This window comes from Lissotriton helveticus, chromosome 1_2 (genome assembly GCF_964261635.1).
Source record: "Lissotriton helveticus chromosome 1_2, aLisHel1.1, whole genome shotgun sequence".
In the NCBI taxonomy this organism is placed as follows: domain Eukaryota; kingdom Metazoa; phylum Chordata; class Amphibia; order Caudata; family Salamandridae; genus Lissotriton; species Lissotriton helveticus.
Genome location: NC_136058.1, coordinates 336,982,477 through 336,989,976, shown reverse-complemented (window position 1 = coordinate 336,989,976; position 7,500 = coordinate 336,982,477).

The window sequence follows — 7,500 nt, the reverse complement described above, 5'->3', positions numbered from 1 at the left end:
AAAGCCGGGACTGGGGCCGGGGACCGGGCCCGGGGCTTGAGCCCCGTCCGGCAGGGCCCAGTGGTGCGGGAATCCCCCCTCCGTCCTGCAAGCCGGCCGGGGGTCGGAGGCGCCCGGGACGGAGGGTCCATCAGGGCCCGGGGAGGCCTGAAGCCCCGGAGCCCTGCAGCCCCAGAGACCTGCAGCTTTGCAGCCCCCGGAACCCTGCAGCCCCAGAGCCCTGCTGCTCCGGGGCAGGCAGATTGGCGTCATTTTGGTCCCGGCCATCTGGTCGCCCCTCTCGCCTCGGCCATCTGGTCGCCCTGGAAGTCATGATGAGGTGCCATTCGCCTCCCGGATCCCAGCCAGGGCTCCAGGAGGTCGGGTACTTTCGCGCCTTGGGTCCCCTCTGTCACCTCGTGTGCACAGATTGCAAGAAAGTCAGGTAATTTCCCTCCGGATTACTAGGGACAGGGTACGCCCGGACACCCCTCCAAGGTTGGTGGTTCTCTGCTAGGGGGACCAGATGGGCTATGCCTGGGTAACACCTCCCTAGGCCACCCGGGGCTTCCTTCCTCCAGGCCAACGGCTTGTCAAATTGCCCAGGACGGGCTCCATGGCTCTTGGGCAGTCGTCCCCCGGGCGTCCGGGGCTCCATCCCTGCCGACGGCATGGAAAAGTGCCCGGGACGGGCTCCATACGTCCCGGGCAGTCCTCCCCCGGGCGTCCGGGGCACCCATCTCCAGGAGGCCAACAGCATGGCAAAGTACCCGGGACGGGCTCCATGGGTCCCGGGCAGTCCTCCCCCAGGCATCCGGGGCTTCCATCTCCAGGCCAACGGCAGGTCAAAGTGCCCAGGACGGGCTCCACGGGTCCCTGGCAGTCCTCCCCCACCGGGCATCCGGGGCTCCCTTCCCCAGGCCAACGGCATGCCAGAGTGCCCAGGACGGGCTCCACGAGTCCCGGGCGTCCGGGGCTCCCTTCCCCGGGACACCGGCTTGTCAGAGTGCCCATGACGGGCTCCACGGGTCCCGGGTATCTGGGACTCCCTTCCCTGGGCCAACGGCATGCCGGAGTTCCCAGGACAGGCTCCACGGGTCCCGGGCGTCCGGGGCTCCCTTCCCCGGTCCGACGGCTTGTCAGAGTGCCCAGGACGGGCTCCACGGCTCCCGGGCGTCCGGGGTTCCCTTCCCCGGGTCAGCGGCATGTCAGAGTGCCCAGGACGAGTTCCACGGGTCCCGGGCAGTCCTCCCCCGGGCGTCCGGGGCTCCCTTCCCCGGGCCGTCGGCAGGTCAGAGTGCCCAGGACGGGCTCCATGGGTCCCGGACAGTCCTCCCCCCGGGCGTCCGGGGCTCCCTTCCCCGGGCAGACGGCAGGTCAGAGTGCCCAGGACGGGCTCCACGGGTCCCGGGCAGTCCTCCCCCCGGGCGTCCGGCGCTCCCTTCTCCAGGCCGATGGCAGGTCAGAGTGACCAGGACGGGCTCCACGGGTCCCGGGCAGTCCTCTCCCGGGCGTACGTGGTTGTCCGACAGATTCGGGCAGATGTGCTTTTACGAACCGGATCGGAATCGGCCCAAATAATAATAATAATAATAATAATAATAATCCACATTTGTAAGGCGCACAATCACCCGTAAGGGTCTCTAGGCGCTAGGGGCCGTTGGGAAGATTAAGCAAGCTATTGCCCAGAGTCACATGGTGCTGGGCTAATCTGCCGCCGGTGCCGGGGATCGAACCGTGATCCCCAGATTCCAGAGTCAGCCGCCCTAGCCGCGGCGCCAGCTATTTCCCAGAGTCACGTGGTGCTGGGCTAATCTGCGGCCGGTGCCGGGGATCGAACCCTGATCTCTGGGATGCTCGAGGGTTACTACGCGCTCTACAAAAACCTTAAATAAAAAAATCTCCAGATTCCGGAGTCAGCCGCCCTAGCCGCGGCGCCAGCTATTTCCCAGAGTCACCTGGTGCTGGGCTAATCTGCGGCCGGTGCCGGGGATCGAACCGTGATCTCCAGATTCCGGAGTCAGCCTCCCTAGCCGCGGCGCCAGCTATTTCCCAGAGTCACGTGGTGCTGGGCTAATCTGCGGCCGGTGCCGGAAATCGAACCCTGATCTCTGGGATGCTCGAGGGTTACTACGCGCTCTACAAAAACCTTAAATAAAAAAATCTCCAGATTCCGGAGTCAGCCGCCCTAGCCGCGGCGCCAGCTATTTCCCAGAGTCACCTGGTGCTGGGCTAATCTGCCGCCGGTGCCGGGGATCGAACCGTGATCCCCAGATGGGGATATCCCAAAAATCTGGCATGGATACGGCCCGCCAGGACTGGTTTGGGCACCCCTGATATAGAGGCAGTCAACGCGAAATCTGCTGGGTTCGATTCCGATCCGTGTCAGAAGGACCGTAGGGCTTGGGAGTCCGTACAACAGGGGTGCCCAAACCTGTCCTGGCGGGCCGTATCCATGCCAGATTTTTGGGATATCCCCATCTGGTGATCACGGTTCGATCCCCGGCGCCGGCGGCAGATCAGAGTGCCCAGGACGGGGTCCATGTGACCCGGGCAGTCCTATCCCCTGGGTGTACGTGGTTGTCCGACATGTCGGTCGTATTTGCTTTTACGTACCGGATCGGAATCGGCCCCCATAAAATCGTACGTAAAGTATATAGCAAATCAACCTGAAATCTGCTGGGTCAGAAAGGGCTCGATTCCGATCCGTGTCGGAAGGTTAGGAGTCCGTACGAATTTGTCGGGACGGCATGGCAGAGTGCCCGGGACGGGCTCCATGCGTCCCGGGCATTCGTCCCCCGGGCGTCCGGGGCTACATCCAGGCTGACGGTATGGCAGAGTGCCCGGGTCGGGCTCCATGGTTTTCACGGTGGTCCTCCCCTGGGTGTCAGGGGGCTCCTGGCCGACGGCATGGAAAAGTACCCAGGACGGGCTCCATGCGTCCCGGGCATTTGTCCCCCGGGCGTCCGGGGCTCCATCCAGGCCGACGGCATGGCAGAGTGCCCGGGTCGGGCTCCATGGTTTCCAGGGTGGTCCTCCCCAGGGTGTCGGGGCGCTCCATGCCGAAGGCATGGAAAAGTGCCCAGGACGGGCTCCATGCGTCCCGGGCATTTGTCCCCCGGGCGTCCGGGGCTCCATCCAGGCCGACGGCATGGCAGAGTGCCCGGGTCGGGCTCCATGGCTTTCACGGTGGTCCTCCCCTGGGTGTCTGGGGGCTCCAGGCCGAAGGCATGGAGAAGTGCCCAGGACGGGCTCCATGCATCCCGGGCACGGGCACGGGGACGGGGACAGGGTCGGGAGAGTCCAGGCGGCTTCACTTCCGTGTCCAGCCATCTGATCGCCCAGATTCCCTCGGCCATCTGGTCGCCCGGATCCCCTCGGGCATCTGGTCGCCCGCAACGCTTTCCTATGGGGCGACCAGATGGCCGAACTTCCCTGGAAGTCCCGATGAGGTGCCATTCGCCGCCCGGATCCCAGCGAGGGCTCCAGGAGGTTGGGTACATTCGCGCCTTGGGTCCCCTCTGTCACCTCGCGTGCACAGATTACAAGAAAAGGGGGTAATTTTCCTCCGGATTACTAGGGAGAAGGGTACGCCCGGACACCCCTCCGAGGCTGGTGGTTCTCTGCCATGGGGACCAGATGGGCTATGCCTGGGCAACACCTCCCTAGGCCACCCGGGGCTTCCTTCCTCCAGGCCAACTGCATGTCAAATTGCCCAGGACGGGCTCCATGGCTCCTGGGCAGTCGTCCCCCGGGCGTCCGGGGCTCCATCCAGGCTGACGGCATTGAAAAGTGCCCAGGACGGGCTCCATGCGTCCCGGGCATTCGTCCCCTGGGCGTCCGGGGCTCCATCTAGGCTGACGGTATGGCAGAGTGCCCGGGTCGGGCTCCATGGTTTTCACGGTGGTCCTCCCCTGGGTGTCTGGGGGCTCCAGGCCGAAGGCATGGAAAAGTGCCCAGGACGGGCTCCATGCGTCCCGGGCATTCGTCCCCCGGGCGTCCGGGGCACCCATCTCCATGAGGCCAACGGCATTGGCAAAGTACCCAGGACGGGCTCCATGGGTCCCGGGCAGACCTCCCCCCGGGCGTCCGGGGCTCCCACCTCCAGGCCGACGGAATGTCAAAGTACCCAGGACGGGCTCCATGGGTCCCGGGCAGCTTCCCCCGGGGCGTCCGGGGCACCCACCTCCAGGCCGACGGCATGTCAAAGTACCCAGGACGGGCTCCACGGGTCCCGGGCATTCCTCCCCCAGGTCGTCCGGGCTCTAGAGCTCCGGTGGTCCAACCTGCGCCTGAGGCCCAGCCGGGGTCCAAGAGCCCTGCCTTGCGTGGGCAGGCAGTCAGGAACCCTACCGCGAAGGCTTGGGATGGATGGGGAGCTGGGAGTCCTATCGATCCCGGCCCTCTGGTCGCCCGCGATGCTTTCCAATGGGGCAACCAGATGGCCGGGCTTCCCTGGAAGTCCCGATGAGGTGCCATTCGGCTCCTGGATCCCAGCTAGGGCTCCATGAGGTCGGGTTCTTTTACGCCTTGGGTCCCCTCTGTCACCTCGCGTGCACGGATTGCAAGAAAGGGGGGTAATTTCCCTCCGGATTACTAGGGGCAGGGTACGCCCGGACACCTCTCCAGGGCTGGTGGTTCTCTGCCCGGGGGACCAGATGAGATATGCCTGGGCAACACCTCTCCCGGGCGTCTGGGGGCTCCATTCTCCGGGCCAACGGCATGGCTCAATGCCCAGGACGGGCTCCACGTGTCCCGGACAGACCTCCCCTGGGCGTCCGGGGCACCCATCTCCATGAGGCCAACGGGATGGCAAAGTACCCGGGAAGGGCTCCACGGGTCCCGGGCAGCCTTCCCCCGGGCGTCCGGGGCTCCCACCTTTAGGCCGACGGCATGTCACACTGCCCAGGACGGGCTCCATGGGCCCCGGACAGACCTCCCCCGGGCGTCCGGGGCACCCATCTCCAGGAGGCCAACGGGATGGCAAAGTACCCGGGAAGGGCTCCACGGGTCCCGGGCAGCCTTCCCCCGCTCGTCCGGGGCTCCCACCTCCAGGCCGACGGCATGTCACAGTGCCCAGGACGGGCCCCATGGGCCCCGGACAGCCCTCCCCCCGGGCGTTCGGGGCACATATCTCCAGGAGGCCAACGGCGTTGCAAAGTACCCGGAAAGGACTCCACGGGTACCGGGCAGTCCTCCCCCCGGGCGTCCGGGGCACCCATCTCCATGAGGCCAACGGCATTGGCAAAGTACCCGGGAGGGGCTCCACGGGTCCCGGGCAGGCCTCCCCCGGGCGTCCAGGGCACCCACCTCAAGGCCGACGGCATGTAAAAGTGCCCAGGACGGGCTCCATGGGTCCCGGGCAGCCCACCCCCGGGCATCCGGGGCACCCATCTCCAGGAGGCCAACGGCGTTGCAAAGTACCCGGGAAGGGCTCCACGGGTACCGGGCAGTCCTCCCCCGGGCGTCCGGGGGCTCCCTTCTCCAGGCCGACGGCATGGTTCAATGCCCAGGACGGGACGTCAAGTGGCCAGGACGGGCTCCATGCGTCCCGGGCATTCGTCCCGGGACGGGGACGGGGTGGGGAAGAGTCCAGGCGGCTTCACCTCCATGCCCAGCCATCTGGTCGCCCGGATTCCCTCGGCCATCTGGTCGCCCGGATCCCCTCGGGCATCTGGTCGCCCGCAACGCTTTCCTATGGGGGGACCAGATGGCCGAACTTCCCTGGAAGTCTTAATGAGGTGCCATTCGCCTCCCGGATCCCAGCGAGGGCTCCATGAGGTCGGGTTGTTTCACGCCTTGGGTCCCCTCTGTCACCTCGCGTGCACAGATTGCAAGAAAGGGGGGTAATTTGCCTCCGGATTACTATGGGGCAGGGTATGCCCGGACACCCCTCCAGGGTTGGTGGTTCTCTGCCATGGGGACCAGATGGGATATGCTTGGGCAACACCTCCCTAGGCCACCCGGAGCTTCCTTCCTCCAGGCCAACTGCATGTCAAATTGCCCAGGACGGGCTCCATGGCTCTTGGGCAGTCGTCCCCCGGGCGTCCGGTGCTCCATCCAGGCCGACGGCATGGCAGAGTGCCCGGGACAGGCTCCATGCGTCCCGGGCCTTCGCCCCCCCGGGCGTCCGGGGCTCCATCCAGGCTGACGGCATGGCAGAGTGCCCAGGATGGGCTCCACGGGCCCCGGTCATCCGGGGCACCCTTCCCCGGGCCAGCGGCATGTCAGAGTGCCCAGGACCAGTTCCACGGGTCCCGGGCAGTCCTCCCCCGGGCGTCCGGGGCTCCCTTCCCCGGGCCAAAGCATTTCAGAGTGCCCAGGACGGGCTCCACGGGTTCCGGGCGTCCAGGTCTCCCTTCCCCGGGCCAACGGCTTGTCAGAGTGCCCAGGACGGGCTCCACGGGCCCCGGGCGTCCGGGGCACCCTTCCCCGGGCCAGCGGCATGTCAGAGTGCCCAGGACGAGTTCCACGGGTCCCGGGCAGTCCTCCCCCCCGGGTGTCCGGGGCTCCCTTCCCCGGGCCAAAGCATTTCAGAGTGCCCAGGACGGGCTCCACGGGTCCCGGACGTCCGGGGCTCCCTTCCCCGGGCCAACGGCATACAGGAGTGCCCAGGACGGGCTCCACGGGTCCCGGACGTCCGGGGCTCCCTTCCCCGGGCCAACGGCATACAGGAGTGCCCAGGACGGGCTCCACAGGTCCCGGTCGTCTGGGGCTCCCTTCCCCGGGCCAACGGCTTGTCAGAGTGCCAAGGACGGGCTCCACGGGTCCCGGTCGTCTGGGGTCCCTCCCCCGGGCCAACAGCAGGTCAGAGTGCCCAGGACGGGCTCCACGGGTCCCGGGCAGCCCACCCCCGGGCGTTCGGGGCACCCATCTCCAGGAGGCCAACGGCGTTGCAAAGTACCCGGGAAGGGCTCCACGGGTACCGGGCAGTCCTCCCCCGGGCGTCCGGGGCTCCCTTCTCCAGGCCAACGGCATGGTTCAATGCCCAGGACGGGCTCCATGTGTCCCAGACAGACCTCCCCCGGGCGTCCGGGGCACCCATCTCCAGGCCAACGGCATGGCTCAATGCCCAGGACGGGCTCCATGGGTCCGGGGAGGCGTCCCATGCGCCTCCGGGCTTGGGAGCCCCGGCTGGGTCCAGGGGCCCGGGCGGGCCCCGGGTCGGGTGCTCCGGCCCTGGTCCCTGTCTCCCAGCCTACCGCACTGCCAAGGGCCTAGGAATGGGTTCCGTTGTTCCCGGGGAGCCTCCCCTTGCTTGGCTGGGTTCAGGAGCAGTGGCTAGGGCCCCTGAGGGCCCAGGGAGGGCGGCCTCCCCACCCCGGGCTCTGTCCTTGGTCCTGCTGCGTGGCAGGGTGCCCGGGACGGGGTCCGGAGGGACCGGGGAGGCGTCCCATGCACCTCCGGGCTTGGGAGCCCCGGCTGGGTCCAGGGGCCCGGCCGGGCCCCGGGTCGGGTGCTCCGGCCCAGGGCCCTGTCTCCCAGCCTGCCGCACTGCCAATGGCCCGGGAAGGGGTTCCG